The 22,870-nt window shown below is 38.4% G+C and overlaps 1 protein-coding gene across 2 annotated transcripts in view; it reads left to right on the top strand.

Annotated features, from left to right (window-relative positions):
- Positions 1–22,870, top strand: part of Sil1 (SIL1 nucleotide exchange factor) — a 264,404-nt gene that overhangs the window by 203,380 nt on the left and 38,154 nt on the right. The gene's annotated exons all lie outside the window — the stretch shown is intronic.

The following is a 22,870-nucleotide window of genomic DNA, read 5'->3' as shown; positions in this document are numbered from 1 at the left end:
GACATCACCATTATTATTTCTTTACATCTTCATGTCTTCTGTTGAACATACTTGTCCTTGAGGCATGCTTTTCCATTTTCCTTGTCACCATCATTGTTCATTACTCTTCCCACTCAACCCCAATGTGTGCTCAGGTTACCAGTTAACACTCTCCTACCATCAACTGTCCATAACCTCCAAAACTACCAATGTGTATTTTCCTTCCCTTCACTTCTAGACATCTTCAAAGAATAGATAACAAGGAAAATAAATTATGTGTAGTCCTATTATATAAATGTACTCAAATTCACTATTCCCATAATCCTTGAAAATGTTCAAGAGTACTTTGAAATCACTGACATCTCTGTAGAGTTAACAGTATTGCCCACTAGTTTTTCTTGGAAACTACTTTCTGGTTGCCATGTTATTATAGTCTTTTGGTTTGGAAATGTCTGTATTCATTTCTTTCCCCTATTTTTTCTTCCCTCTGCTGGGGATCCAACTCAGGGCTTCACAACATTCGAGGCAAGTGCCCTATCATTGATCTACCTCTCTAGCTTTCCTTTTCTTTTTATGACATTATACTCATATTCCAATTGTAGCCACTCACCAAGATTTTTCCAGTCTCATTCTCTTTTCATTTTTTCCCTTTACTGGTCTATCTTTGTCTGTGATTTCAACTCATGCCTCATTTTTCCTGAGATCTCATTTTACATTTTTATCACACTATGATTGCACCTCAAACTCAAGGAGGAGAAAGTTTAACTGATTGTCTTTCTTATAAACATTATCTTTTTATGTATTCTTGTTATTATGATTATTGTAGTTACCCAAGCTTGAAACTTTTCAATGATACTTAAGACTTTGCTTCCCCTTGAACTTTCTCATTAAGTTGGTGAACAAGACCTGTAGATTTTGATATCTACTATTGTTATCTACTAAATAATTCTCCTTTATCATATGCTTTGATTTGAGAAACTTGTTTAAGGAGAGTTAGTTCCTTTCTCTGTTACTAGGAAATGTGCCATGAATAGTCTAAAGCAAGTGTGGACTTCCATTCTTTGTGGATCTGTATTGGTTTAGATTGGTATGTCACACAGTTTTGACTAATGAGACATAAAGAGATATTGGTTAGGAAACATCTAGAAAATATTTTGTTCTTCTGAGAAGAAAAATAGAGACCTTCTCTACTTCTTGCCTGGATTGCATTTATCTTGGAGCCATAAAAGCTGCTGTGGGCCAATGAGGTAAGAAGCCCAAGGACAAAAAGCCAACAGGCCAGGGAAGAAAAAAGAGGGGAGGAGGCTGGGCTGGATTGTACTGCTAAGCCACTAGTGATTTTGGAACTATGTGCTTGTAGACTTTCTTGTGAGAAGCAATTTAATGTACTTTAAAAAAATCACTAGAATTTATCTGTTATTTGCTACTTGAACGTATATTCATATTGATTTAAAAAATCCCCAAATCCTTCTCAGATTTTTTTTATTTATTTTTATTTTTATTTTTTTTTGTTGGTTGTGGGGCTTGAACTCTGGGCCTGGGCACTGTCCCTCAGCTCTTCAGCTCAAGGCAAGCGCTCTACCACTTGAGCCACAGCGCCACTTCCCCTTCTCAGATCTTTTAAAAATCCTTTAAAAATTACTCTTCTTCATAGTACTCATCTCAATTTGTAATGATATATTTGTTTGATTATCTGTTTCCTGGTGCTATCCCTTAGTAGACAATACTAAGGGGGATTGGATCCTATTTTTTTTAAATCTTCATCTTGCTATTTCCCTAGTGTGTAAGACAGGACCTAGCATTAAGTTTGTGCTCCAGAAATAATTAGTGAAAGAAGAAATGAAGGAATAAAGTGATACTAAGGAAATTATTTCTCATAAAAAATTGGGTGTAGTGGAGAGGGCTATTTTTATCATTAATGATGTAATAGTAGATGATTCAGACCATAGCCCATGGAAATGAGTGTGTTACCCACTGGCTGAAGGCCCAGGAAACAAGTTAGGGATTGGGATGAGATCAGACATTAGATTTGTCAGCATTTAATATAAGTTTAGTGGTGGGATTTTTTTTCTTAGTAGTATTGAGGATTGAATTCCTCATGTTTGCTAGGCAGGTGCTCTATAACTTGAGCCACACTCCTGGCCCTTAAATTTAAGTTTAGATGTGACCTCTAGTACTAGTCTGACCTCTGTCTCCAGTTGTTAATTTTCTAATACCCCCTCAGTGGCAATGGAAGGCTCAGATAATTTGTTTCTGGTAAGTTGGTTAGCATAATAACTGAGATTGATCCAAGCAGTTGAGTAGTTATAGCTTTGCTACATTCAGAGTCTCTGATTACTTTTTTCAGATGGCAATTAATGACAAATGGAAAATGAACTCTAAGCCTGTCCATTTGTTTAGATGACTACTACAGAAATGAAGATTTAAAATTCTAGGGAAGGAGGTACCACTTTGCTTGATGGAATTGTCCTTTCAGCATTTCTTTTTTTTTTTTTTTTTTAAATTGTATTTTATTTTATTTGAGAACATACTGTACAAAGGGGCTACAATTACATGGGCAGGATAATGGATACATTTCTTACCAAGCATTGCAGCCTCCTCCTTTGTTTACCCTTCACTTCCCTTCCCGGCCTCCCCCCTCCCCCTCAGCATTTCTTTTGAATCCATCTCTGTGATGTGACCCTGGTCTCCTTCATATCCTTTTTGTGGCTGCCTTCAGACTTTTTTTTATCATTGAATTCCTCCTTTATATTTCATCCTCTTTTACATTTCTTCCACAAAATGGGGACTGAACTTGGTGCCTCAAGCTTCCTAGACAGTAATTTCAGCCATCCCCCAGCTTTTCTTTTTTTTTTTTCTTTTTTGCATTGGTTATTAATGAAGTATGTTCTTGCTTCATGACCCAGGCTGAAATTTTCCTACTTGTGCTTCTGTGTAGCTGGTGATGACAAGTGCATACTGTGTTCAGCCATTGTGCTTCCCCTACAGGTGTGATAAAAAGTGTGCATAGCTATACCCAGCCATTGAATGAGATGGAGTTTCATGAACTTTTGTGGCTTTGAACCTCAGTTACACCAGTCTTTGCCTCCCAGGCAGTTAGGATTGTTGACTTGAATCACTGCATCTGACCAAAGTTTTTTTTCTTTGTCTTCATAGCATTTGGTGCCCAGACCCCTAAATTCACTTTCTTTTAGAAAAATAATTTTTTGCTGAGATTAAGTGATTACATAAATTTCCAAATTTCATAGTATTATGAGACAGCAATACTTAGTCAAAGTCACAAACACATTTTAACCTTCACAAGGCAAATTATCATCATGGTCCATAATGTTTTCGAATTCTGTGAGCGTTGACAACACAACCATTTCTTCCACATCGGGTGACATGCACACGTCCCTCATTTTGGTCAGTGTAAGCTGTTCCTTCTTTCCCTCCCTCCTCCTGCTGTCCCCAAGTTGCTTAGTTCATTTTCATCAATGTCCAGTGCAGCTGGGCCCCTCTGTTATATATTTTCCCGTTTCCCTCTGATTCTATGCCCTCCTCCTAGATTCCCTCAGATGTGCGCGCGCGCGCGCGCGCGCGCACACACACACACACACACACACACACACACACACACACACACACCTATAGAACATGGAGTCACTTAGAAATGATGCAACAAATTGTGTGGAGGTCCTTGTTTCTTGAGTCCTGTTTACTTTGTCATATTTCCTTGCATTTTGGATTCAATATCCACATATCAGGGAGACCATGTGCTATTTGTCTCTCTCCCCTTGGCTTACCTCACTCAAAATGATTTGTTCTACTTCTATCCATTTCCCTGCAAATGCCATTATTTTGTTCTTTCTAATGGCTGCATAATATTCCATTGATGTAGGTACCACAATTCTTGGATCCATTCATTTGTAGTGGGGCATCTGGGTTGTTTCCATATTTTGGATATTGTGAACAGTAATGCAGTGATCATGGAGGTGCATGTGTCCTTGTATCCTGATTCCTGTTGCCCAGGGTAGATGCCTAGGAGTGGTATGGCTGGATCATAGGGGAGGTCTATATTTAGCTTTCTGAGGACCCTCCAGACTGCTTTCAAAGTAGTTGTATAAATGTACATTCCCACCAGCAGTGTAATAGGGTTCCTCTTTCTCCGCATCCCCTCCCTCCAGCATTTGTCATTGGCTGACTTTAGGATATGGGCCATTCTGACTGGGGTAAGGTGGTATCTCAGGGTTGTCTTTATTTGCTTTTCCTTTACAACCAGGGATGGTGAACATTTCCTCGTGTGTTTCTTTGCCATGTTTATCTCTTCTTCAAGAAGTCCCTTTAGTTCCCTTGCCCATTTAGTAATTGGTTTGTTGGGTTTGGGAGTTTCCTATATACACTGGATATTAGCCCCTTGTCTGATATATTGCTGGTAAATATTTTCCCCATTTATTTGGCTGTCTTTTCTAGTTTGGCAGCTATGTTTTTAGCTGTGCAAAACTTTTTATTATAAGGTACCCATTTGTTGAGTTTCTCTCTAATTTGTTGTGACCCTGGGACTCTAGGAAGTTCCTGCCTGTGCCTATATGTTCAAGTGTCTCTCCTACTCTGTCCTGCAGTAGTTTCAGAGTTTCAGGTTGGTGTTAAGGTCTTTAATCCATTTTGAATTGATGTTAGTGCATGGTGACAGGCTGGGGTCCTCTTTTAGTTTTCTGCATGTGGCCACTCTGTTTTCCCAGTACCAGTAGTGGAAGAGGCTGTGCTTCTTCTACTGTATGTCTTTGACTCCTTTGTCAAATATCAGCTGATTATAGGTATGTGATTTTATTTCTGGATCTTCTAATCTGTTCCATTGATCTTCAGGTCTATTTTTGTGCCAATACCAAGCTGTCTTTGTTATTATGGCTCTATAGTAGAGCTTGAAATCTGGTATCATGATCCTCTGGCGTTGTTTCTTTCTTTCTTTTTTTTTTTTGTTTGGTTTTTTTTTAACTGTATTTTTTTTTTTTTTGTCTTTTCTTTTTTGGTACTGGGGATCGAACCCAGGACGTTGCACTTGCTAGGCAAGCGCTTTGCCACTGAGCTACATCCCAGCCCTGGCGTTGTTTCTTTTGCCTATAATTACTTTGGCTATTGTAGGTCTTTTGTTGTTCCATCTGAATTTTTGGATTGTTTTCTTTATTTCAGTAAAGAATGTCATTGGGATTTTGATGGGAATTACATTGAATTTGTATATAATTTGGTTTGGGGATGAGTGTGGTATTGGCTTCAAAGAATGAGTTTGGTATTGCTCTCTCTGTTTGTGTTTTTCAGAAGAACTTGAGGAGTATGAGTATTAGTTCATCTTTAAAAGTCTTACAGAATTCCATAGTGAATCCATCTGGTCCTGGGCTTTTCCTTGTTGGAAGACTTCTAATTGCTTCCTCTATCTTATTGTAAGTTATTGGCTTATTTAATTCATCTATTTCTTCTTGGTTCAGTTTGAGCAATTTGTATTTCTCTAAAAGTTCATCCATTTCTGCTAGGTTTTCCTTCCTTTGTGAGCATAATTCCGGAAATAGTTCTTTATAATTTGGATGTCTTAGACATTTGTTGAAATTTTTCTTTGGCATCCCTGATCTTATTGATTTGGTCTCCTCTCTTCTTTTTTTAGTTAATCTTGCCAGAACTCCATCAATTTTATTGATTAAAAAAAATAAAACAGCTTTTTGTTTTATTAATTTTATTTATAGTTTTCTTAGTCTATCCTATTAATTTCAGGTCTTATTTTGGTCATCTCTCTCTATCTAGTGACTTTGCGTTCTTTTTTTTTTTTTTTTGCTTTTCTAGCAGTTTTATTTGCATCATGAGATTATTTACTTGGTCTTGTTGCTATATTTTTGATGAGTGTACTGAGAGCAATAAATTTGCCCCTCAGGACTGCTTTTGCTGTGTCCCACAGATTTCTTTGGGATATATATTCATTTTCATTGAATTGTAGGAACTTCTTAATTTCTTCTTTAATTTCTTTTGTGACCCAGGTGTTGCTCAAAATGTGTTGTTCAATTTCCATGTATTTGAGTAACTTCTACCGTATGCTTTGTTATGGAGAACTAGCTTGATTCCACTATGGTTGGATAGAATACAAGGGATTATGTTAATCTTCTTTTATTTGCTTAAATTCTTTGTATGAACAATGATATGATCTATATGATCCATGGGCTGCTGTGAAGAATGTATACTGGGTTGTTGTTGGGTGGAAAACTTTGTAGATGTCAAATAAATCTACTTGAGATATGCCATGATTTAATTCGGAGGCTTCTTACCCAATCCTCTGCTTGGTAGACCTATCCTTTGGTAAGAATGGTGTATTAAAGTCTGCTAGTATTATTGTATTTGGATCTATTTTTTTCCTGTAAGTCTGAGAATATTTGCTTAATGTATTTGGGTGCACCAGTGTTTGGAGAGTATAAATTGATAATGGTGATATCCTCTCCTTGGATTGTTCCCTGTATTAATATGTAGTATCCTTCTTTGTCTTTTTGTATTGATTTTAATGAAAGTTTATTTTGTCAGCTATCAGAATGGCAACTCCTTCCTTCTTGCTGGGAGCATTTGCATGGCAGATCTTCCTCCACCCCTTCACTTGGAGTTTGTTTTTATCTTTGGCTGTGAGATGAGTCTCTTGAAGACAACAAGTGGATGGATCTTGTTTTCTGATCCAATCTGCAGTTCTTTTCATTTGACTGATGAATTGAGTCCATTAATATTTATGGTTACTATAAAGAGGTGCATTGTTTTTCCTGTCATTTTCCTACTTTCCTAAGTTTTTCTTCTTTCCTTTCCTCCTGTGCTTACTAAGTTGATCTTCTAGTGATATCTGCCTGATATGGATCCCTGATCTTGATTGTTTTCTTCAGATTGTAACCTCTTCTCTTAATATTCTTTGTAATGCTGGCTTATTGTTCATGAATTCATTTAGTTTTTCTTTACTATTAAAAAATTTAATTTCTCTGTCAAATGTGAATGCTAGTTTTACTGGATATACCAGTCTGGGTTGGCAGTTATTGGTTCTCAGGGCTCAGATGTTTCTTTCCTAGGCTTTCCTTGCATTCATTGTCTGTGTGGAAAGATCTGATTTTTTTCCCCCACAGTATAGCTTCTTCTTTGCTTTTGCTGCATGCAAGATCATTTCTTTATTGTTCAAATCTAGAGTTTTTACTATGACGGGTCTATATTCCTCCTGGGATCTTGTTTGCTAGGTGTTCTTTATGCTTCTGTTATGTACATAGATTTTCTCTTTTAAGACTGGGTACATTTTCAGTTATAATCTTATTGAATAGGTGTTGCATCCCTCTGTTCTGGTATCCCTCACCTTCATTGACGCCAATTATATGAAAATTAAATTTCTTGGTACTGTCTGTTTGTTCTTGGGCTTCCCTTTGGCATATTTTGAGTGTTTTTTCCATTTCTGTGACTTTTTTCCAGTTGCTGCATTTTGTCTTCCATACCTAATATTCTACTTTCCATTTCATTCACCCTACTAACTATGGCTTCCAATGTGGTTTATGTGGAGGAAATTGAACCTCTTATGATTTCTATGTTAGTTCTCCAAGTATTAATTTCGAATTTCGTTTTTTAAAGAGGTGTGTACTGCCTCTTTTTTTTAGTGTATCTCTTGTTTGAAATCCTGGATCTCTTTTGATAATTCGTTTCTTAGTTCTTTAAATTTCTGATTCATTTCTTGCTTTAATTCTTGAATCATTACATCTATAAGTCTTGGATGTAGCATTTGTCTTCCATTTCTTTTTTGCTTTCACTGGAATTCTTCCCTGGATGGCTGCTGGCTTTTGGTGATGGTTTGCTGTCTTGGTTGTTGATGAGTCTTATAGTTTTTTGCTGTGATTTTTGCATGAGGTTTCAGGGATTATTGGAGATGAATCCCGAACTCTTAATTGTTTTGGTCAGTAGGTGGCTGCCTTCACTTGGTAGTGTGTTGGTTCCTGGGTCAATTGTTGAAACCTGTTCTCAGCCCTCAGCTGGCTGAGACTTTGCCCAGTCTCCATTCTGTTGGGGGAGGGGCGGACCTTCAGCTGCTAGTCTGAGTAGGGCTCATTCTTGTTAGGTTCTGGTGGGCACACTCTACCCTCTGCTGAGGTATGCTCTCAGTTCCTGACTTCAGTCAGGGACAGGTGGTTTAGACAGCTTGGGTTCTCACCTGGGACACTGGTGGGGATCATTGAGCTGCCTGCTGGAGCCCACAGGCAGTTTCTGCCTTCAGTCAAGGACTGGCAGCCTAGACTGTTTGCGTTCCCTCCCAGGGGCACTCTTGGCAAAACCAGGTGGGCTGCATGTATTCCACCAGTTGCTGGAGCCCACTCACCATTCCTGACTTTAGCCAGGTACTGGTGGCCTAAGCTGCCTAATTCCCAGTCCAGGATACACAGGTTAGGTCTGGCAGAACCTAGGCTGCTAAATCTCTCCTCTGGGACACACAGGTTGGACTTGACACACAGGTTGGACTTCTTCCACTGCTGGCTGCTTGGGCCTGCAGGCACCATTCCCAACTTCAGCTAGGGACCAGCTACATTCAGGCTCCCTCCCAGGGGGGCCCTCTTGGTCAACCCTAGTGGGCTGGGTGTGCTCCATTGGTTGCTGGGATACTTGCACAATTCCCAGCCTAGTGGGACCAGTAGCCCAGGTGGTAGGGGGAGGGGCCTGGGTCAAGCTCTAGGGGTTACCACCAGCACTGGTCTCTTGGGATGGGGGAAGGGGCATCCCCCATGAAGTACTCACAGCCTGGAACTGATTGGGGGCTGTCCAGTGGTGCTGTGGCAGATTGCTGTTTCTGTGCACTGTAGACCCTGTTTCATGATTCGTGAGATGATTGTGGGCTGGGCTGGGGGCACCAAGTCTGGGTATCACAGTCTCTGTTTCTGTCTCTGTTTACACTGTCCAGGTCTGGCACCAGCACTGTGGGAGTCTTTTGCACCTGCGTTCTACAGACCACTGTGGCTCTGGGCTCCCTGGTAGCCGCGGGCCAGGCCCCTTTGGTGGCTTGGCACAGAGCCACGCTGCTGGCAAAGGGTGGGGGAATGGTCTTTGCAATTTTCTGTCTTTGCATAGGTTTTGAAGTTTTTTTCTTTCCTTTTTTTACTCCCTGTATTTCTGTGGGTGTTCTCCTATTTTGCTGTTGTCAGTCCCTTGGGGAAACCAAGCATTGGAACTCGAACTTTCTATTTGGTTGGAGAGAGCTGTGGTGTTTCCCTACTGTCGATCATCATCTTGGGTTCCCCCCCCCCAAAAAAAAACCCCTCACTTTTAACATATTGATTTCTCTCCATCTTTTCCCACAACAAAACTGAAAGCTTTTAGTGGGACCTGGTACCCAAATCTATGCTCTCCACAGCATCTTTCACAGAGAAATTTTGTATCACTGCTTAGCATAAATGATCCAACACAAAAACTGAAATTACCAAAAACTGACAACAGAAAGGAAGTCATGAAAAACAAGGGAGCTTCATCTTCCATGCTTTGTTTGATTTTTCTTCCACTGAGTAGGGATTATGTTTGTAATTAAAATTTAAAGAGTAAGCAGCCAAACAGAACTTTTTTTTTCTTTTTTTTTTGCCAGTCCTGTGGCTTAAACTCAGTCTGGGTGTGTCCTTGAGCCTCTTTGTGCTCAAGGCTAGCAGTCTATCATTTGAACCATAGCACCACTTCTGGCCTTTTCTGAGTTGTTTGTTGGAGATGAGTCTCAAGACTTTTCTGCCACAGCTGGCTTCAAACCATGATTACAGGTGTGAGCCACTGGCATCTGGCTTGAGACTTTTATATCTAATACATTTCTAAAGAAACAGTCTTCATTTAAAATACTTGAAAATGCTACATCAAATATTTAAATCTTTCATTAAATGCTTTATTCAGCAAATAAGAAAGGATATGATCAGTTAATCAGAGAGGAAAGGATGGGAGGGGAGAGATGTGTGTGTGTGTGTGTGTTGTGTGTGTGTGTACGTGTATACATAAAAACTGAAAAGAGAAAAGTATAAGCATATATACACAATTCCTAGCACTTTGTTTATATTTTACTTCCCTTTTAGTTTAACATTACATCCTGAACTATATCAGTTTATTATCTAGAAATATTCTTCATTCTCTTCTGTAATTAGTATTCCATGAAATAGATTATATAATTTATTAAATTGTAACTACTTAGGGACATTTGTGTTGCTTCCTTTCTTTAGCTGTTTCAAACAGGACTATAATGAGTAACCTTGAGCACAAATCTTTTTGTGTGTTTTTAAATGTACTTTAGAGGTGGAATGATAGATCAGTTAAAATGAACAATATTTATGTGGTAGCCATGGAAGGAGAAAAGAATCCTAAAGCCAAATACAATTCATGTCCTGAGATATTTGAACACTGAATCTGAATGCTGAATTTAAGGAAAGAACATTGAAACTGACAGCTATCTTGGGGACATTTGCCATTCCCTAGTGGTCAAGAACTTTTAGTTTTAGTAAATTTCAAAAGTTGGGGGACATGAGGCAAACATAGACCCTATAACTCAGAAAATTAGAGAAGTGGAAATCTTGCACTCAAAAGAAATTAGGAAAGCAATTTGGCTTTCACTGCAAGGGAAAAAAGTTCCCCCAAAAGTCTTCATGGAAAGTAGTCCTAGAGTACATTGGATTGGATATCATACTTTGTGTGGCTGAAACTCTGCAAGCTGAGAATTAAATTTGAAATGATACCAACAAACAATATACTAGAAAAAAATCCTGGTACTTCTTTCTCACAGATAATTGAAAAAAATATATATATAACATTAATATATATCAATAGTATATGCCATTTATATTTTTATTATTTATATACTTTTATTTATGGCATTTATATTTTTAGAATGTACACACTCTAAACAAAAAAATTTGTTATGAAACAGGTAAAATACAGTACAGAATAAAATGCAGATTTCTTAATTATATAGAAGAATGTGTAGCTTTGCTCACTAGGAAGATCAGTTAAAACTGCAATGAGATACTATTTCCTATCACATTGGCAGAAGTTCATTGGGAAATAGTATCATACATTGCTGGTGGATTTATAAAATGGCAGCACCCCATGGGAGGAAATCTGCTAAAATCCAGAAACGTTGCATATATATTTTATTCTTTGAAATGATATTTCCACTTCCAGAATTCTTCCTCTAAAGTATAGTTTTAAAAATATAAAAGGGGGGGCTGGGAAGTTGGCTCAGTGGTAGAGTGCTTGCCTTGCATGCCTGAGGCCCTGGGTTCGATTCCTCAGCACCACATAAGCAAAAAAAAAAAAAAAAGCCGGAAGTGGTGCTGTGGCTCAAGTGGTAGAGCGCTTAGCCTTGAGCAAAAGACCTGAGGGACAGTGCCCAGGCCCAGAGTTCAGACCCCACAAGTGGACCCCCCCCAAAAAAAATATATATAAAAGGGGGCTGGGAATGTGGCTTAGTGGTAGAGCAATTGCCTAGCAAGCATGAAGCCCAGGGTTCAATGCCTCAGTACCACATAAATAGAAAAACCAGAAGTGATGCTGTGGTTCAAGTAGTAGAGTGCTAGCCTTGAGCAAAGGAAGCTCAGGGACAGTGCCCAGGCTCTGCATTCAAGCCCCAGGACTGGCAAAAAAAAAAAGGACATGTATATTTAAGGTTACTCATTATAGTGCTGCTTGAAATGGCCAAAGAAAGGAAGCAACACAAATGTCCCTAGGTAGGTAGCAGTTGAATGAATTATATAATCTATTCCATGGAATACTGTGTAATTACAGAAGAAAATGAAGAATATTTCTAGATAATAAGCTGATATATTCCAGGATATATTATTAAACTAAAAAGGAAGTAAAATATGAACAGAATGCTAAGAATTGTGTATACATGCTTATACTTATCTCTTCTAATTTTTATTTATATATGCACACATAAAATACATATACATGCATATATCTTCTCTCCCTTCTCATTCCTTCCTTCTCCTCCTCCTCCTCTTCTTTGGGTTTAAACACTGAGCCTCACACTTGCTGGACTCATTTGCTAATCTGGCACTCTACTAATTGAGATGCTGATGATGCTGATGATGATGATGCTGATGATGACGACTTGCCAACTGTGGGGCTTGAACTCATGGCCTAAGCACTGTCCTTGGGCCTCTTTTGCTCAAGGCTAGCACTCTACCACTTAAGCCACAGTGCCACTTCTGGCTTTTTTCTGTTTATGTGGTACTGAGAAATCAAACCTGGAGCTTCATGTATGCTGTGCAAGTACTCTACCACTAAGCCACATTCCAACCCTGAGCTCATTATTTTGGAGACAGTTTTGCAGACTTTTCAGCCTGGGTTGGCCTTGAACTACAGTCCTCCAAATCTCAGCCTTCTAAGTAGCTAGGATTATAGGTGTGCACATTAGAAGATTTTCTAATCTACTTGTTTTTGTTATATTATCTTTAATATTCTCTTAGATTTAGTTTGATAGATTAGAGAGTAGGATAGTTTATGTTCTGAAAAAGACAAAATAATATGTTGATTATAAATATATATAGACATTATTATAACTTCTATTTGAATTCAAATATTGTAAGGTTAAAAAGGTTACTATACAGATAGGGACTTTGAAACTCCAAATACTTTATATAATTCTAACACTAAAACATTTTTAATCCACAGAAACCTAAGGCAAATAAAAGATTTTTTCTAAAATAAATGAAAAACATTAATTTTTATAAAGGAAATTCACCAAATCCTAAATACAATAATTAACAAATTGGTTTCTGGAAGCTGGTGCTGATGGCTCATGCCTATAATCCTAGTTACTCAGGAGGCTGAGATCTAGGATTGTGGTTTGAAAACAGCTTGGAACAAGAACAGGGTTTTTCTTTTTTTTTTTTCCCCTTTGGCTTATTCCTCATTATCACTGTTTTTTATTTCGTTATCCTATGTCTTGTATATATGTTTAGTTGATGTGGGGAGTGGAAGGGAAAATCACAAAATGGTGACACAAAAAGGACAAAAAGTGAACCAATGCAACAGCAATACTCATCAAGACACTATGTTGGCAATGAACTTTACAACTTGTGGAAAGAAGGGGAGTCAAGGGAAGGGAAAGTGAGAGAAAACAAGGGTGGAGGTAATATTGTTCAACAAGAAATATACTCATTACCTTACTTATGTAATTGTAAACCCCTCTGTACATCACCTTTTTGGCGGGGTCCGGTCATGGGGCCTGAACACTGAGCCTAGGCGCTGTCCCTCAGCTGTACCACTTGAGCCACAGCACCACTTCTGGCTTTTTTTTTCTTTTTGCTTATGTGGTGCTGGGGAATCGAACCCATGGCCTCATGCATGCAAGGCAAGCGCTCTACCACTGAGCCACCTTCCCATCACCTTTACAATAAAATAAAAAATTAAAAACATCCACAATCTTGTCTCCAAATATCCACCAGAAAGTTAGAAGAAGAGGTGTGGCTCAAGATGTAGAACACTGGCCTTGAGCAAAAAATCCAAGTGAGAGCTAGAGGCCCATACTTCAGTCTTCAATATGGGCGCACACACATGCATGAAGGCACATGCTCACATGAATGGAAAGAAAAGCCCAAGATACTATCATCAATTAACCAGCTCTTTACTCTTCCATATGGACTTTTGGCATATGTCAGAGTAAGCAAAACCTCTAGTATTTGTTGTTATGCTCAAAAGTTTACATTTCAAAAAAGGCAAGTTTATAAATCAGTTTGTGAGAACCAACTTGTTTATAAAATTATGTTCACATTCCTGAATATGGTGTGTGTGTGTGTGTGCGTGTGTATCCACGTTGAATGTGGCATATTTTTATACTTAGAAATTTTGAACTCTTCAATGAAGCTTCAGAATTTTTCCTATAAATGTTGAATCTTTTTTGATATGCTTTATCTTATAGTATTTGTCATTGCAAATAGGATAATTTTCAAGTTTTTTAATTGGTTATTGTTTGTGCATGATTTTATAGCTAATAAATTAAGGTCTTATTCTAATAGTTTATATTTTTGGGTGTTCTTTCTACACAAATCTAAAAGTGAGAACAGCTTTGTTTCTTTCCAATCTTTATCCCTTATTTCTCTCTTTTCTTTGCTGAATAGTTTATTGAAATACTGACAGCAAGCATCCTTGTCCTTTTTTGCCCTTAATGAGAGTGATTCTTTTACTTAAATGTGATATTTATTATAGACTTTTAAAAAACTAAAACATTCACTGGGTGAAGATCGCTTATGCCTGTAAACCTAGCTACTTAGGAGGCAGAGATCTGAGGAATGAGATTCAAGCAAGCCTCTATGAGAATCTTTGCTCCAACCAGAAAACCAAAAGTGGATTGTAGCTCCAAGTGATAGAGTACTAACCTTGAGCAAAAGAGCTCAAGAATGCTCCCAGGCCCAGAGTTCAAGCCCCACAACCAAAAAAAAAAAAAAAAGATTAAAACATTGTTTAAGAGTTTTTAAGTCATAAATTAATAATAAGTTTTATTAATAATTTTGTATTATTGAAATGATTATATGACTATTTCTGTTAATTTGCTAGTATGATGAACTATGTTAGGAGATTTTTCTAATCTACTTGTTTTTGTTATATTATCTTTAATATTTTCTTAGATTTAGTTTGATTAGAGAATAGGATAAAGTTTGTTTTGAAAAAGGCAAAATAATATGTTGATTATAAATATATAAATATAGACATTATCATAACTACTAAAATAGAACTGGGTGCCAGTGGCTCACAGCTGTAATCCTTACTCAGGAGGTTAAGATATGAGGGTCATGGTTGGAAGCCAGAGTAGGTATAGAAGTTGAGAATCTTGTGAGACTGTCTCCAATTAACCAGAAAAAAATGCTGGACTGAAAGTGTGGATCAAGAAGTAAAGCACTAGCTGTGAATAAAAAAGTTGAGCAAGAGTGTGAAACCTGGTACCAACAAAAACAGATATACTCAACTAAAATAATCAAGTGATTTCAATCACAGCATTCAAGTTGCATTTTCTTGTGCAAAGCAGTGTGAATCTCATCAGCAAATGGTATATAATGGTTTTAAGAACAGTTGATAATTTTAGTTTCTAATGCTTGTTTTATTATGGCATTTTTCATTTTTATTTCTTAATTTCATTGATATTATAATAAACTAGATTTTTATAAAGAGTCTCTAGATCTCTTGTCTCTGTCTCTTTCTCTATTTGTGACTCTGTCTCTCACATTATTGAGGTTTGAACTTAGTGCTTTGTGTTTGTCAAACAAATGCTTTATCATTTTGAATTGTGCTCTTGTCAGTCTCTTATGTTTTCTTTGTATTTTGAATATTACCTTGCACATGCATCCACTGGCCTGGACCATAATCCTCCTACTTATGCTACATTTATAGCTAGACAAGAGGCATGCACCACTGTGCCCAGTTTTTTATTGTTTGAGATGGGGTTTTGTGAACTTTTTACCTATGCTAGCCTCAAACCATGACCTCTCAGTCTCCATCTCCTGCGTAGCTAGAATTACAAGTGTTGAGCCACCATACTTGCCCTGATTTTTTATTTCTTATCGAGTCAATGTTAATTATTGTTCTCTATGCAGTTATTCTATAACTTTTAACAACTAACTGGCAAACTGTTGATTGCAGTGTTCTAAGGATTATTTTTGTCCATATTCTGTCATATATCCCTTTCTTTACACTATTTTTTTAACCTGTTTTCTCTCATTTACTTGGATCATGTTGCTAGGGTATTGTCATCTTTTTTTTGTTGGGGAGTGGGCACAGTATTGGAGCTTAAACTCAGGGCCTGGGTGCTGTCTCTTAGACACAGGTCCACTTCCAGGGATTTTCTCCTATTATCTTTTCATTTTATTTAGACTGTTTTTCTTTGTTTTCTGTTTCTGCAGTTAACTATCATCTTCAGTATACTGCTTTTAGGTCCCACCTTTTTCCCCTTAATTTTCAAGTAGAATGCATAGCATAGTTAAATATTTTATACTTTAAAAATTTGAGGGGTAGATTTGAACTCACGACCTGGGTGCTGTCCTTGAGAGTTTTTTTGCTCAAGGCTAACACTCTACCACTTGAACCACACCTCCACTTCCTGCTTTTTTGGTGGTTAATTGGAGATGAGAGTTTCATGGGCTTTCCTGCCTGGGCTGGTTTTGTATCACGATCCTCAGATCTCAGCCTTCTGAGTAACTAGGATTACAGGCCTGAGCTACCAGCAACAGGTTCAATCCTGCCTGCCTTCCCTTCCCTTCCCTTCCCTTCCCTTCCCTTCCCTTCCCTTCCCTTCCCTTCCCTTCCCTTCCCTCCCCTCCCCTCCCCTCCCCTCCCCTCCCCTCCCCTCTCCTCCCCTCCCCTCCCCTCCCCTCCCCTGCCCTCCCCTCCCCTGCCCTCCCCTCCTCTGTCCTCCTTTTTCTGGCAGTTGTGGGGCTTGAACTCTGGGCCTGGGCGCTGTCCCTGAGCCTTTCAGCTCAAGATTTGGGCTCTACCACTTGAGCCACAGTGCCACTTCTGGTTTTCTGGTGGTTTATTGGAGATAAGAGTTTCACGGACTTTGCTGCCCAGGCTGGTTTTGAACCGTGATCTTCAGATCTCAGCCTCTTGTGTAGCTAGGATTACAGGTGTGAATCACTGGTGCCCTGCTTAAATTATATTTTTGATCCATGTATTATTTAGTAAGATGGTCATTCCTTTTAAAATAATCTTTCCTTCTATCTGCTTTTAAGATTTTCTGAGTTTCTATTTTTTCATGATTTTAAATATAGCTGAAAAATTTTAAACAATTTTTTCTACTTGAAGTTCTGAATTTATTCAACCTGGATTTGATTCTGTTCTGGAATATTTCAGCCATTATCTCTTGAAATATTGTTTCCTCTTCTGTCTCTTTTCTATCTTTCTGAGACTCTAGTTCAACATATGTTAGATCTTCTTATTTGGTTGTCCATATGTTTTAACCTGCTTTCCATATGTCCTTTCTATGTCACATCTTTGCTGAAGCGTGATAATTTTGTGTAACCTATTTTTTATTTTGCCTTCTATATCCAATCTAATGTTGAGTCTATCCATTAAATATTGAGATTACATTTCTGATTTTTAGATGTTTTGTTTACCTTTGTTAAAATCTGGTATGTTTTTGATAGTTTCTTGTTCACTGAAGACATTTTAAGAGATTATATTTTGAATGAATTTACTTTTTTATTTTAATTTTTGTTATCTTTAAGTAGTTGTACAAAGGAGTTGCCATTCAACAACGCAGTTTATGAATACAATGCATCTGAACAGTTAACTTTATAAGCCATGCTTTATAATTCCAGCTCTGTTTCTGCTAGTTCACACCAGTGGTACCTTCTTTCCTCGTGTGCTTAGTTATTTTTTTGACTATATTATTCTTTGTTTCTGGTATTTTGTCATTTTTTGAGTGCCAATTCTGGGGCTAGAATTCAGGGCCTACACTCTGTTTTTGAGCGTTTATGATCAAGGCTAATGTCACTTGATCCACAACTGCACTCCTGGCTTTTTGGTGGTTAATTGGAGATAAGAATCTCATGAACTTCCCAACTCAAGGCTGACTTCAAACTGTGATCCTCAGAACTCAGCTTCCTGAGTAGCTAGGATTATAGATATGAGCCAGAAGCACCAAGCTTACTGGCTTTTTGTTTTGTTTTTGCTGTTTGTTTTTCAATTATTTGGTTCCAAGAAGCAAAGTGACTGGTGGTGGTGGTGGTGCCTGAGCGCTGTCCCTCAGCTCTTCAGCTCAAGGCTAGCACTCTACCACTTGAACCACAGCATCACTTTGGCTTTTTCTGTTTATGTGGTGCTGAGGAATTGAACCCAGGGCCTCATGCATGCAAGGCAAGCACACTGAGCCACCTTCCCAGCCTGGAAAGTACCTTCTTTCAGAAAGGATTTGTGTTGACTTCTGACAGGTACCTGGAGCTAATTTGTGATCCAGGACCATCTCAAATCAGGTACTCAGTTTGAGGTTTCCTAGATTACCCAAAGGATGAGAAGTAGAGGATAAAACCACATGAAGACTGGATTGTGCCTTTAACTTTGCAGTATCAGTTATATTCTTTTTCTTCCCTGTGTCCAGTCCCCATTTTTCTAATTATTACCTATGGTGTTTTTCTGAGTTACTTTTAGCTAGGACTTAAAAAGAAAAATGTGCCTGGTGCAGGTGCCTGTAATCCTTGCTACTCAGGAGGCTGAGATTTTAGGATTGTGATTAAAAGCCAGCCTGGGCAGGAATGTCCATGAGACTCTTATCTCTAATAAACCACAAGAAAACCAGAAGTGGCACTGTGGCTCAAGTGGTAGAACACTTGCTTGGGGTGAAGAGCTGAGAGATAGCGCTCAAGCCCCGAGTTCAAGCCCCATGATTTCCACTTTAGATGGTTCTTCCCCCTTCTACCCCTCTCATGATCCATATTTGTATTTTTTATTGAATTTGTTAATGGCACTGGCAAACCATGCCTGAGAATGCAAAGGAAGAAATCATACATGGATAGCCATCCATATCTGCCGTCCAGCACAGACAGCCCACCCATCATCATACAGGGAACTCAAACTCCATGCATGTACATTTTCATCATTTCAAACTCTTCTCAAAGATAGAACAAGGGTTTGCAGTACAGTAGGCCATGAAATAAGCCTCATGCTTCTTGGTACCCCAACCCCCCCAGCAAAAATCTACAGGAAAACTGCATACTTCAAGGAAAGTATGTGGCTCAAGGTTCAAGAGATAAATTAAAGGTTTTGGTTGCCAAATAAAGTCTTCAATTTCACCAAGAATGTATTTCTCATCATCCAACCTCCCACCCTGGCTGATAGAGTGACATCTGACATCAGCAGACAGACAGACAACACACCTGCCATCTCACCTAAAGGCTGTGTTACTGCAAAGGTCCTGTACTGGCAATGCAGCACAACTGAGCTTGTGGAGGACAAGGAATTCCCCACCCCCCACCCCCACCACTGTTTCTGCAACTCCTTTATCTACACCTTCCCCACAAGGTTTCTGAAATCTAAAACCAAGTTTGTCTGAAACCTATGAATGTTCCAGGTCTGAGTGTTTTCAGTATGCTGGTTACTTAAGTTTCTTGTCTTCTTTGTCTTTTGACCTAGTAGTTCTTAATCATTTTTTTGCTTTCTTTTTTTTCACTCTTTAGTTAGCTTACATTTGTTATTGGGGGTGTGTGTGGAGATTTATATTTCCATACATGTTTACGATATATTTCAATTAATCTCACTTCCTCTATCATTCTCCCTTTTTTCACCTTCCCCAATTTCGATAGATTTCATTATTCCATTTTCATAGATGCAAATAATTTACTTGACCATGGTTCATCCTTTTTTATCCTTGTTAGCACCGGCCTCCTCTTGCTAGTGTTTTCCTCTAGAGTTTGTTTCTATTTCCCCACTTCTCAACTCTCTATTGATCAACATTTTTTTATTGAGGTTCTTCATGCTGTTTTTATATATTTGTCATGTATTTCAAAATTATTTCTGTCTTTCCTTTTCCCTTTCTTCTTCCTCTTAAGTAGTCCACTAAATTCATGTGCTCTGTGTATACACATACACACATATATACATATATATGTATTCATATATATGCATGTGTGTATATATGTGTCATACATATGAATGTTCATGTCCAGTTAGCACGTCAGCTTTATTACAGGTAAAGCCTGGGCTCTTGGATCCCTTCCAGTCACATACCCTAAAAAAGAAGTTATCCTTTCCTCATCATCTTAGATGGCAAGGTCTGCATTTTAAACATCTGGATAGACTTGACAATCTCCTAAAGGAAGATTCCAGAAGCTGTAAAATAATGTTTATGCTTATAACCCATTGACCAAAATTTAGATATCTTCTGGCCAGTTTTGGCTACAAAGAAGATGAGAAATATAGAGGAACATAATCTTTTTTTTCATTGGTCCTAGGCTTGAATGCAGAACCTAAGTACTGTCCATGAATTTTTTTTTTTTTTTTGGCTTAAGGCTAGCATTCTTCCATTTGAGCCACGCAGCTCCACTTCTGCCTTTTTGATGATTAATTGGAAACAAATCTCACGAACTTCCCTGCTCAAACTGTCTTAGAACCATGATCCTTTTTTTTTTTTTTTAAACTGGTCCTGGTGTTTGACCTTAGGGCCTGGGCTCTGTTCCTAAGCCTCTCTGCTCAGGGCTAGCTCTCTACCACTTGACCCACAGCATCACTTCTGTCCTTTTCTGTTTCTGTGGTACTGAGGAATCAACCAGGGCTTCATGCATGTTAGGCAAGCACTCTACCACTAAGCCATATTCCCAGCCCAAGATCTCAGCCTCTTGTTTAGTTAGGATTATAGGTGTGAGCCATTGATACCTGGATTTGTGTGTGTAGGTGTATGTATGTGGAGTGTCTGTGTGTGTGTGTATGTGGGTGTGTAGATACTAGAGCTTGAACTCAGGGCTTAGGTGCTGATTCTTTAGTTTTTTTTTTGTTTTTTGTTTTTTGGGTTTTTTTTTCCTCAAAGCTCACTGGCTCTCTACCACTTGAGCCACACTTCTTTTTTTTTTTTTTTTTTTTTTTTTTTGGGTCCAGTCGTGGGCCTGAACTCTGGGCCTGGGTGCTGTCCCTCAGCTCTTCAGCTCAAGGCTAGCGCTCTACCACTTGAGCCACAGCGCCACTTCCAGCTTTTTTCTTTTTTCTTATGTGGTGCTGAGGAATCGAACCCAGGGCCTCATGCATGCAAGGCAAGTGCTCTACCACTGAGCCACCTTCCCAGCCCTTGAGCCACAATTCTACTTCCACTTTTTGGTAACTAACTGGATATATTAGTCACATGGACTTTGCTGCCTAGACCAGCTTTAAACTTTTATTATTAGATCTGTGACTTCTTGGGTAGTTAGGATTACAGGTGTGACCCACTGAATCCCTGCCCATTATAGTCATTATTTGCTCAGCAAAAATGCTGCTACTATGGATTAATTCAAGAACAGATCATGGGTCAGTGCAAGAAGTTTCTGTCACAGATAAAGTAAGAAAATTTTTCTCTTTGTTTTGGAAAAGATTAGTGTAGATTTATCTGGTTTTTAAGATTTGAAAAAGTAACCTGAGGAATTACCAATTACTTAGTTTCTTTTTTTTTTTTTTCTATTTTTGTGTTAATGTTTCTGTGTGTGGGTATGCTAGTATTAGAGCTTGACCTCAGGGCATTGATATTGTTAGTATTTTTTGCTGTAGTGCTCCACTTTAGTGGAGCCACAACTCCACTTTCACTTTTTTTAGTAACTAAAAACTCTCAGCCTGGGCTGGCTTCAAACGGCGATGCTCAGATCTCTGCCTCCTAAGTAGCTAGGATTACTGGTATGAACCATCAGCACCCAGCAATATTTTTTATTGTTATTTTGATGATACTAGGGATTAAACCCAGGGTTTTGTACATGCTAAGTACATGCTGTATCCCTAATATAGCTATAGTTCTTTTATTTTCTGAAAAATAAATATATATGTATATAATAGTATGCATTATGTATATATTTTAAACTTCAATGTACTTTTTTATTTTTATTTTATTTATGTGGTACTGAGGAATTGAACCCAGGGCCTCATGTATGCTAGGCAAGCACTGCACCACTAAACCACACTCTCTGCCTTATTATATATATTTAATTGACATATAAGAATTATACAGTGTTGAGGCTGGGAAGGTGGCTCAGTGGTAGAGTGCTTGCCTTGCATGCATGAGGCCCTGGGTTCAATACCTCAGCACCACATAAGCAAAAAAAGCCAGAAGTGGCGCTGTGGCTCAAGTGGTAGAGCACTCACCTTGAGCAGAAGAGCTCAGAAACAGTATGTGGGCCCAGAGTTCAGGCCCCACAACTGACAAAAAAAATTATAATAATTATACAGTGTTTATTGGGTACCATGTTATTTTGTGTATTTCCAGGCTGGATGTAATAAAAGAGTCTGTTAGGAGTAGAGGCTTTTTATATAATGTTTCACTTAATCCTTGTAATTCAGGGTGGGTAATGGTATCCTGTCTTTACAGAGGAAAGGTAATTAGTCAAAGGTACACATAATTTATAGGAAAGTTACACTGTAAACCTAGATGTAAAAGCCTATGTTCTTTCTATAATTTGAAGAAAGAACAGACTCTCACAAAAAGGGATATCTCTCTGATGGCCTTAAATGAGGTCCCTATTGTCTTTCTTCATAAGTTACACAGCTCTTTATTTTGATATTAGATGAAGAATGGTGGAGGATTTATGGCCAGATCTCCATAGTCTCCTAGCTCCCATAGTCAGAGTGCTGGTCAGGATGAGGCTTGATAGATCTGTTTTGTTCCTTTTTTTTTTTTTTTTTTGGTCAATCATGGGGCTTGAACCCTGTACCTGGGTGCTGTCCCTCAGCTTTTCAGCTCAAGGCGAGCACTCTACCACTTGAGCCACAGCACCATTTCTGGTTTTCTGAGTGGTTTATTGGGGATAACAGTCTCATGTACTTTTCCTGCCTGTGCTGGCTTTGAACCATGATCCTTAGATCTCAGCCTCCTGAGTATCTAGGATTACAGGCGTGAGCCACTGGTGCCCGGCTTGTTTTGTACCATTTTTCTTTATGATATAAAAAGTTTCCAAAGGGCACTGATTGGACTGAATCTCATTATCAATCTCATACACCATCTTCTACCCATTGGCATCAAACCCTAAAGATGTTCTGAACATACTCTACAGAAGTAAACCCTGTTTGACCGGAACAAATGTGGTTTTAAAGTCTACTACCTTGGGTTCATTTTTTTTTTTTGACTAATCAAGCTTTTTCTAAGTGGTTTTTATAGTATTTAGTTACAAGGTCATAGATGAGAATCTTTTCCTTGTACTTCTTTTTTTCTCTCCCTCTTGTCAAATATTTTTGAATGTTTTCCTTA

Source organism: Dipodomys merriami, unplaced genomic scaffold (assembly GCF_024711535.1).
Source record: "Dipodomys merriami isolate MVZ:Mamm:240054 unplaced genomic scaffold, mDipMer1.0.p SCAF_27, whole genome shotgun sequence".
In the NCBI taxonomy this organism is placed as follows: Eukaryota; Metazoa; Chordata; class Mammalia; order Rodentia; family Heteromyidae; genus Dipodomys; species Dipodomys merriami.
The sequence above is the reverse complement of the archived record's forward strand: the minus strand, read 5'-3'. Positions and strand labels throughout refer to the sequence as shown.